General features: G+C 38.9%; 1 protein-coding gene across 2 annotated transcripts in view; it reads right to left on the bottom strand.

Moving 5' to 3' along the window:
- LOC136829449 (rhodopsin, G0-coupled-like) overlaps positions 1-10,000 on the bottom strand; it is an 89,709-nt gene that overhangs the window by 46,905 nt on the left and 32,804 nt on the right. The window lies entirely within an intron of this gene.

Here is a 10,000-nt window from a genome sequence, read left to right as displayed (position 1 = left end):
CACAATTCTGCAAAGCTTCGCGGACCAAATTCTTTACAGTCATCCGATTTCCACTATTCCCCAGATCGCCCTCTCCATTATTTTTCTCCTTCTTGATTTGTTTTGGGGGCGAGTGTATGTGTGTGTGTGTTTGTTTTTTTTCCAGAAGCCGGATCAAAAGAAATCCCTAATCCCTGTACTATTATAAGTAGCATCCCTCGACTCGCTTCAATCGCTTGTTCCTCCTCCTTCTTGTATCCATTAATAATTAATAATTGGCGGATACTGTCAAGTTCAGTCGAACAGAAGTTCAAAGGCCTCCCCCCCCCCAGGGGACATCCCATCGTCGAGCTATCCGTATCTTCTCCTTTGTGTGACAGGAGTCGATCTTTTAACTTTCTCTTTTCCTTTTATTGTTTTTTTTCCTCTCTTCTCTTTTATCCATCTCTTGCAACTTTCTCCACCTTTTTTATCAGCCGTCAGATTCTCCTTCACCCGTGATGCTGTAATTTGTTTCGTAGGTGTCTCCCCCTGGGACACTCGTTCCCGTGCTCTCTCATCTCCCTCTGGGAGTTGAGGGCCCTGACCTGGAGGTGTATTACCTTGTTCTCCTCTCCCTCCGGGAGGTTGAGGCTTCTAACCTTTAGGCATATTCCCAGATTCTCCTCTCCCTCCGCGAGGTGGAAGGCCCTAACTTCTAGCAATAGAGGGAGGTGGAGGGGGTGGGGTGGCTGGAATCGAGATTAAGAGAGAGATTGATAATTCTGTATTTTTAGGTTTTGATCCCTGATGGAATTCCTAAGAGAAGCAACCGAGTTTAGGAGGCTCCTCCAGCTGTGTAATGATTCTGAAAGCCCAAGAATAAGAAACAAGGAAGAAAGAAGAACGGTTCGAGACCACAAACCTCCGCCAAGACTGAGGGCTCTAGCCACCAACAAAAGGTTCCTTCTTCCACAAGTTACATTCCTACATCATCTAAAATTTAACCACATACTGGCAGTCTCAGCGTCAATCTCTGGCCAAATTTTTGTAAAGCTCACAACATGCCTCTTACGTATTCCTGGCCCCGCTAACAGCTAGTAGAAATAAGCAAATAAACTGAACGAATACCAAAAACTCCTAATAACTTCGTTACCAGATTTGAAAATCAAATAGGTAAGGACAGCTCTAGACAGTTTTATAACTATATATATATATATAGCAATCGTAAGCACAGTGAAAAGAAGACGTGACCAAATAATGGAAAGAAGAAGATGGAAAAAGGCGTCGCTTCTGTGTAAGTAAGACGTGGACAATAGCCGAAGAACGGGGCATCAGGAACGGAGATAAGGTCAAGTACAGGATAATGACAAGGGCCGGAAAAAGACCGAGCAACCGGAAGGAAGTGTGGTCTTGATGACGAGGCAAGTGTCGATGGAATGAGATTGTGTGTGTTGGCGAGAGGAGGGAATGGGGAGATTGTGAACATGAGAGGATTAGGGATTGGGGAAAGAAGGATGGTCATACATAAGATGATAATGATGGGAAGACCTGAGTGATGAGGGAATGAAAGCAACAAAGAGTTACGACGAAGGCTTGCTGAAATGCATCTAATTAAGCGCAAATCTTTACGATGAATTTAATTAATATCGCCCCTAAAGAAGCAGTTGTCAAAAATATGCAAATCCCTTGGAAAGAGGATTCAATATCGCATTTTAATGATGGGGTTACTTTGGTGAAAGTTAGCTAGAATATAATTTTTTTGTTTATAACACAAAACTGTTCCCCAAAAGGATATTTGATGATTTTTCATGCCCTGGGTGAAAGGATAATTTTGATATCTGGAGGAACACCATGAATAATGGAATGCTTTCAATTCAATCACATGTGACGTAAGACATGATAAGCATTTCGAGATAACTAAACATACGAAAGGGAAATAGTTTATACACAAAAAATCTATTTATATGACAATCCCATTATGAAGAAGTATCCAGAATGGCCTTTCAACTCTTTCTTCGTAAGTACTTGTTTACGAAACTTGAACAAATACACAGAGTGTGAGGGCTTGTGCATACGTATGTGGATGTGTGAGCGTACCACGGTCTAGAACTCTAGATCGTAGTGCGCACATACCTACTTCAAGAGTGTTTGTTAAGCGTCGCTTTTGTGGGATGAATAATGTTCTTACTTAGAGTCGATCCCTCTCGAGTCCTTTGATACAAGTTTATCCGACTGAACAAACTTTCCCCTAACGAATATCTCCGGGAATCCGAGAGAAAAGGATCTTTTGTGGTAAAAAGGAATTTTCAATCTACGGTACGGTAGTGTCCGTTTGAGGCTGCTGACAACATGCCTTTCTCTCTCTCTCTCTCTCTCTCTCTCTCTCTCTCTCTCTCTCTCTCTCTCTCTCTCTCTCTCTCTCTCATTGCATTTTATGTAATTCATTGTCGAGGACTGCCTCTTATCTGTCTGCGACGTCAGCTATCTCTAGATACTTTTTTGTATTTTTTATACAATCTTAATTATACTTATGTCTGGGGGCCAAATATATATTCTTACTCACAAAAATTCGTTTGCTTAATTTGTTAACTTTACCTTTAGATATTTAGGTGATGTGGTATATCGTCATGAATTATTTCTTATCGCTCAGTTACTCAAGACTCGGTATTTTTGTGTAATAATGTAAGAAATCACATGATTATTGGCTCCATAAATCTCCTCTTGACAGATCTCAATCAAAGGTGGTTCCTTTAATCGTAAACTAAACCATATTCTCCCTCTCCTCTTCTCCACTTCATCTCTCTAGGCAACTGCAGACTCGTATTTTCTACAGGTACTCTTTCGGCTCTAATCCTTGAGCTAAAGATAGAATCCCAGTCCCGCTCAGACGCAAGGTAACGCCCGTGAGGTGTCCACGTCTCACTGTATTACTGTGACGTCATCGGGTATAGGCTTATACTTTGTAATTTTCTTCTTTATGTTTTGGTCTGGTCTAGATGAAGGTGTTTAGTTATCGATTAGTCTGTCTTGATAAAAAAAGAACGTGTCTTTCACACAAATACTAACAATATATATTTACACAATCGTGTTATGTATGTGTATATATATATATATTTCTCTCTGTTCTCTCTCTCTCTCTCTCTCTCTCTCTATATCTATATATATATATATATATATATATATATATATATATATATATATATATATATACACATACATACTGTATATATGGAGAGAGAGAGTTTTCTTCAAGACAAGGTGAAATTTTTACGGAAGTCTGGGTTATGAAAGACACTGACAAATCCAGGAAAAAATAACGGAAGAGATGGTATAGAAGCTAATTAGTTAGTCCCCAGAACTAGGAAAATATTCGGGAGGTGAAAAAAAGAACCTATCACTTCAACCCCCTCCCCACAGCCCCTCCTTCCCCCCAACAAATAAAAGATGAGAAACTACAATGGAGGAACCATCCCAAGATGACTATTTTGTCTACATTATCGGCCGTCATGTCTCAGAAAGATGTATGAGGAAAGGATTACTGCTTGGGGAATGGGGTGGAAGAGGAGGAGGTGGAGGAAGAGGCTGCTATTCTTACGAAGTCAAAGAAGAAAAGATTTGTAAAAAAAAAAAAAGATCAGGACGTCCTGTTGACAGTCTTCGGATTCTTGATTGAAAAGACCCTCGGGGGAAAATATAAGAAACGTATCGTCCTTTTTCAGCAGGAATGATAAACAGACACTGGTAGTTTCTTTCTCTCTCTCTCTCTCTCTCTCTCTCTCTCTCTCATCATGGTTTCCATCATCATCATTACCAACCTGGTTTATTTATGGAGACTGATTTAGCCCTCATTAGGTCTCTCAGGCTGGCCCCTATCTTTTAGAGAGAGAGGTAGACAGACGGATCAGTTATGGGCACTGAACAAAGCAAATAAGAGAGGAAGATTATCCACCCTGAACCAGGATGGCAGCTTTTTTTTTTTTTTCCTAACCTTTTTTGAACACATCAGTGATCATCTGTAAGGTTAATTTCCATTGGCAAATCTTCCCCGCCAGGGAAAAATAACGAAGCTATTTTGAAAGCTGACAAGAACCACGGAACCGTGGAAGTCAATCTCTTTACTCATCTCTTTACTCGAGAACAAATGCCCTTTCTAACGCTCATGATGGAAAGCGTTGCGGACGCTAAAATAAGACTTGTATTCAGATGCTCTCTCTCTCTCTCTCTCTCTCTCTCTCCAAAACATAATATTGCAAAAGGCTTTATTTCTCTCTCTCTCTCTCGTCCGCTTGAAAACAAATATTGCAAGGGTCTCTCTCTCTCTCTCTCTCTCTCTCTCTCTCTCTCTCTCTCTCTCTCTCTCTCTCTCTCTCTCTCATCGTAGGTTACATGGAACAGTTGTTTTGAAATCCAGTGATATTTCTAAATCTTTAGTGGGAGGCTGGGTTATTGAACTTTGTTTGAAGTTATAAGTATTCTGTTGTTTACGATGCTGTCATTTATCACAATACTATTAGTAGATCCAGGTAAGCGTTTGTTACAGCAGGATTAATAATATTCCTCTATACAATATTTTTATTGCTATATATATATATATATATATATATATATATATATATATATATATATATATATATTATATATATATATATATTATATATATATATATATATATATATATATATATATATATATATATATTACTTATATACATGTGTGTATATGACTATGAAATATTTTCTGTTAAAACAGAATTCCATCAAACATAAGTAGCCCATAAAAATGCCAAAATGTAGAAAGTAAAGGCTATATTTCAGAGACCAAACTGTCTCTCTCCTCAGGCAAATAGTGAAGCTGAGGAGAGAGACACTTTGGTCTCTGAAATATAGCCGTTACTTTCTACATTTCGGCGTTTTTATGGGCTCCTTATATTTCATACACGCACACACACATATATATATACTGTATATGTATATGATATTAATTTTGTCTAGTATACTTTAGCTATTTTTCTTCATGAAAAACTCTCCTATTTCGGTAATTCTACAATTTCTCTCCATAACATTTTGCCAACCTTCCAGCCATACAGAACCACGCAACATCGTGTGATTTGTGTAGGCTGGTGTGTGTGTGTGTGTGTGTGGTTTAAAAAAAAAAAAAAGTCCCGTATTAGAATACCCAGATTCAGCACAGACTATGTCATACTAAACTTCTTAATATACATTTTATAGCTAATTTTTTTTTTCTCAGCTGAAATGACGAGAATGAGTGTTATGTTCGCATGAGTACGTCAAATTATTTATCAATAAATAACGGTACTAGATGCTGATATGCTATTCAGGACATATCTTTTATTTATATTGCTATAAAAATGTCCTGATAGTGAGTGGTATCTTGCTTAGACTTCTGAAAATGATATTTTAAGTAATTTACATCCTGGTTTAAGAAACAAAAAATTTGTCTTTAGACGACATATTTCATAATTACTTTGTAAAGGTAAAGCGTGAGTAAATCCAATAGTTTAGACTTTAGGCAGAAGCCAGTTCCTAGTCAATCACTAGGATATCTCTAACGAAGTTTGAAGTATGTAAGTCAGCAACGTGAAACAGCCAAACGATCAGAAATCCCCCTTCATGGGTAAAATTTTCATTTCACCACAATTTGGAATCTGCTCGCTGTTCAAGGCCCCGTAATGGGACATTGGCGTCAGTGCACCTCATGCGGTGCTCTGTAGACATTACTTAAGGTTCTGCCTTCAGTCCCCATCTGCAACCCCTTCCATTCCTTTTACTGTACCTCCGTTCATATTCTCTTCCTTCCATCCTACTTTCCACCTTCTCCTAACAATTGTTTCATATTGCAACTGCAAGTTATTCCTCCTGTTACACCTTTCAAACCTTTTTACTGTCACTTTCCCTTTCAGTGCTGAATGACCTCAAAGGTCCCATCGCTTGGCCTTTGGACTAAATTTTATATTTCGGTTCCAGTTCCATCCAAGCAACTAAGATAATTATTGTTCTATTATTTGTTTTGTAGAATTCTCAAGTCCCGTTCAACCACATCAAAAGAAGCTACTTCACTGCTATTTCCCTTTTCAATCATAAAAACTAATCAAATTTATTAACTTATGTCTAAGCTTCGACCTTTTGTTTGCGCTCAGAAAACGTAGAGGACTTCTGAATAGGAAAAGTAAGCGGAAAGGACGAAAGTTTTCATTCATAACAAAGGTGATTAATTATCCAAAAGCAAATAAGGCAGAACGAACGCGAAAGAGAGAGTGGCGGGTGGGGGTGGGGTTCGGGGGAAGGATTAGGGGTTGGTGGCTGCTTGAGTGAATTGGGAGGGGTGGGGGCGAGATGGCAGACGGCTGCAAATGCGCTTCCGAGGTAAGAGAGTCTTTTTGATACCTTTAAAACAGTTATTGCGTTTTTTTTTTTTATTTTACGAAGTGAACTTCTCTTGGAGAAAGACAAATAAAATGACATCGGTACCTTTTATTCTTGAATCCTTGTCTGAGGGTCAAATAAATACATATTATTTTTTAAGAAAATTAATAATTTTAGTACGAATTCGTAACTGTTCATATTCTCATCTACTGTATACGTGAAAGACAGGAAAAGAACGAAATATTTTATACAGTTTATCATAAAAGTTCAACAAAGCTTTAGGCATATGACTTTGAGGTAATAGAAATAATTTAGTAGGCAATTTCAGTTATTTCTGCAATTTGAACTTGTTCTCTCTTATAAGTCCTGTAAATGAGAATTAACATTAGAGTCCATCACTCACCACGTCCAACGAAACCCAGGTTTGAACTGGCATCCGGCCCATAAACATTCGAGAAAAATGTAACAAAGAATAATTATATACGATATCTCCACTAAGGTAAAAAATTTCTTTCAGTCCTAATGAGGTAATCGAGAATAACGTTTTATTCTATGCGGCGGCAGCCAGCCAGTCCAAGCGCCGTGTTACTGGAGGGCCGTTATAAGACATTACTACTACTTTTACTGATGCTATTCGCTGACCGACGTTTCAGCCAACTGGAGCTTTTGTTATTGTTGACGTGAGAGCCAATCAGCGGTTGGAATATACAGTATTCGTTGAACGCGTGCGATTGCTGTAACGGTAAACAACCGTGTCGTTATTATCGGCGGTATTATTAATAATAGAGTGATGGTATTATCACTATGAAGAGTTCAGAAAACATAGGTTCTCTGGAAGTGTTCGATGTGACCTGGCCGTCCCCGGATAGTGTGAAAAAAAAGCATAAATAAAGATAGCCGCGTGTCGGTGGCTGCCATGCTAACGTGATGCTATTCCGAATGATGTTACGTGTTCAGATGATGGTGATTGTTATGACTGTGAGTGAGTTCATCCTTCCAACAGTGATAATGATACAGAATGTGATGATCCATCCCTTGTGCCACTGGCAGCCCTCATGCATATGGGCAAGTGCTCCACTCCATAGTTTTGAAGCCGGTGCCTGTGCCACCCCAGCCGTGGTTCCCAAGCTGTGGAACCTGCTAATGGTGAGGCTGAACACCCGGTACATCAGGAAAACGGAGGATAAAGGGTTAGTAGATCAGAAACAAGCGCTGCTAATGTTGCCAAAAGGCAAAGGAATATCGGCCTGTCGTACCAAGATTTTGTTAAGGAAACTGGCACCAAGAAAACGGTTCGACCAAAAAAGCCAGTCTTCCCTTGCAACAGAAAGAACAAGTATTTTTTCACAGTGGGGGATGAGGCGACCAGTGTGATCTTCAATGCATACTGGTTCAGTGGGAAGTGCAATTTGCAGGCAGCACCCCTCAAAGAAATATTTGCAAGAAACCCTTCAAAATGAAACGATCTAAGGCTGAAGCAAGCGAGAAATGGGCATTTAGTTACTCTTGTACTTTTAAGGGCAAGGAAATAACATTCAGCAAGGCTGCCTTCCTCCATGGAATAACCGCCAAGAGGAACCAAGCTATGTAAAAGTTGTCTGAGTTAGAAACAACATTAAAGGACCAGAGGGTCAGGGGCCCCAACACTAGGAAAATAACAGGTCGTCCATGAACCTAGGTAACGTCTGCCAGTTTGCCCCAGCCACTACACCTGTAAACGCACCTAGAGATGTCAGTGTTTAGAGTTAACATCAGCATCAGGGCATCGTACGGAAAATAACTTGGTTGGATGGATGTCAGCGGGCCTGATGTCGCCATTGTGAAGTTAAAAATGACAAGATTTTTAGTCATCATTATGATATCGGTTTTCGCGTTGTGAAGATGGGAGCCTGCAAAACTCTGCCTGCGAGCGCCTCACGAAAGTTCTTGTTGATGGGATGCCGACTGGAATAGATGTCTCTCGCCTTGATCGAGGACAAAAGGCACAGAGTGGCAAAATATCTGTGGCTTAAATGCCATGAAGGCTGCCAGACTCTGTGACGACGGTTGGGTCTTTGTCGTCAAGGCCTTGTCTTAATGTCAGCGTAGGCCTATTGCAAAAGGAAATTGTGGTGTAGTCTTTTCAACAGTGCCGGCCTCCCCCCTACCCCGTGTTGATGATCCCTGCCTGTCTACGGATTAATGCGACGGACTGCTTTGCAAAAAATAATAAACAAGACAAGAGGTTCTCCAATTTTGGTGAGTAAAACTATTATTAGCCATTATCCACCTCTTTTCATGCATTTTCATCGGTAACTGATCATTTTTTGTGTATTAATCACCAGTATCTTTATCAATAATCATTATTCATAGGTTTGGTGGGGTTGTTACTAAAATATTACATGTATTTTACGTTTATTAGCTTGGTGTGACAGTACTAGTTTTTTGGAAATTTTTTTGGTGTGCTTTAATACTTTTCGCATTATTCACCATTCACGTTGTCATTCATCGTCATTCACTGGTTTGTTAAGACAGTTATCAGCATACTCCGTGTTTGTTAATGAGCATTAACTGTTTGTAACAATATTAGTTTTTGGAAAGGAATTTTTGCTTTTATCAACATTATCTTCATTGTTAATCATTATTCACAAGTTTGCTAGGATTATTATTGACCTACTCTTTGACGTGTTTTTTAATGTTTATTGCTGTTTATTAATGTTTATTGCTGTTTATTAATGTTTATTGTTGTTTGTTAATGTTTATTGTTTATTAACTATGTGTAACGTTTTTGTAAACTTTTGGAATATTTTTTGGGGAAAAATTGAAGGAAGGGTTTTGGAGGGAATTTTTTTTCTATTATTGCCACACGACATTGCAAAACATCATAAGGTAATATATAATAATAGTAATGTCTGGGGGACCTGATACCATGAAAACTTGATACAACTCATTTTCGTGAATAAATTGGGAAATTGCTGCCCAAAAAATGACATACCTGCACATTTTTGCAAATATCTCAAAACTAACAAGTTTAAAAAAAAAAATCGTTACATGGGCATAAATTACATAGAATTAGCTTCAGTTTAAAAGAAATGTAAGGCCATAGCATCACAAATAACAATTGTTATCACGATTTACGAGTCGCTGATTTTTAATTACAGTTTCTTCCCATTATAAAACAAACAATGGCGCGTAGAATGTTTCTCTAGTGATATATTCTACATCATGCTCTTCGTCCCATTACGATGAATGTTTCAGTTCCGTAACATCCATTGTGATATGCATCAAGAGGACTCTCCCTTACTCAAATATTAAACCTACGGTCCATTAGCTTATTCCAATTACCGCGGCCGCAAACTGTATTGTAATTCATCACTGAGGAGGTTATATCCAGAGCAAACCAACGTTAGGTCAGGAGCTTTTTAATCTGGAGCAGAATAAGAAAAATTATCCATACTAAGAGCCTTTTCCTAGAGGATTCTATTGTTCCCCTCACAATAAGCAAGTATTCTGTTTGTACTCGTGTGATGTGAAAATGCCGGGAGCGTCTTTTGTTGTCATCGGAGTCTGGCTTGGTTAAGGAAAGACGCCCATTGATTTTCTATGGGGAAATAAGACGTCATTGTTGAACAGTATGTTTGTCGAGTGACACTCGAAACCGACTACTGAATAGTGCT

Source organism: Macrobrachium rosenbergii, chromosome 44 (genome assembly GCF_040412425.1).
Source record: "Macrobrachium rosenbergii isolate ZJJX-2024 chromosome 44, ASM4041242v1, whole genome shotgun sequence".
Classification (NCBI taxonomy): domain Eukaryota; kingdom Metazoa; phylum Arthropoda; class Malacostraca; order Decapoda; family Palaemonidae; genus Macrobrachium; species Macrobrachium rosenbergii.
This window is presented reverse-complemented; position numbering and strand designations above follow the sequence as displayed.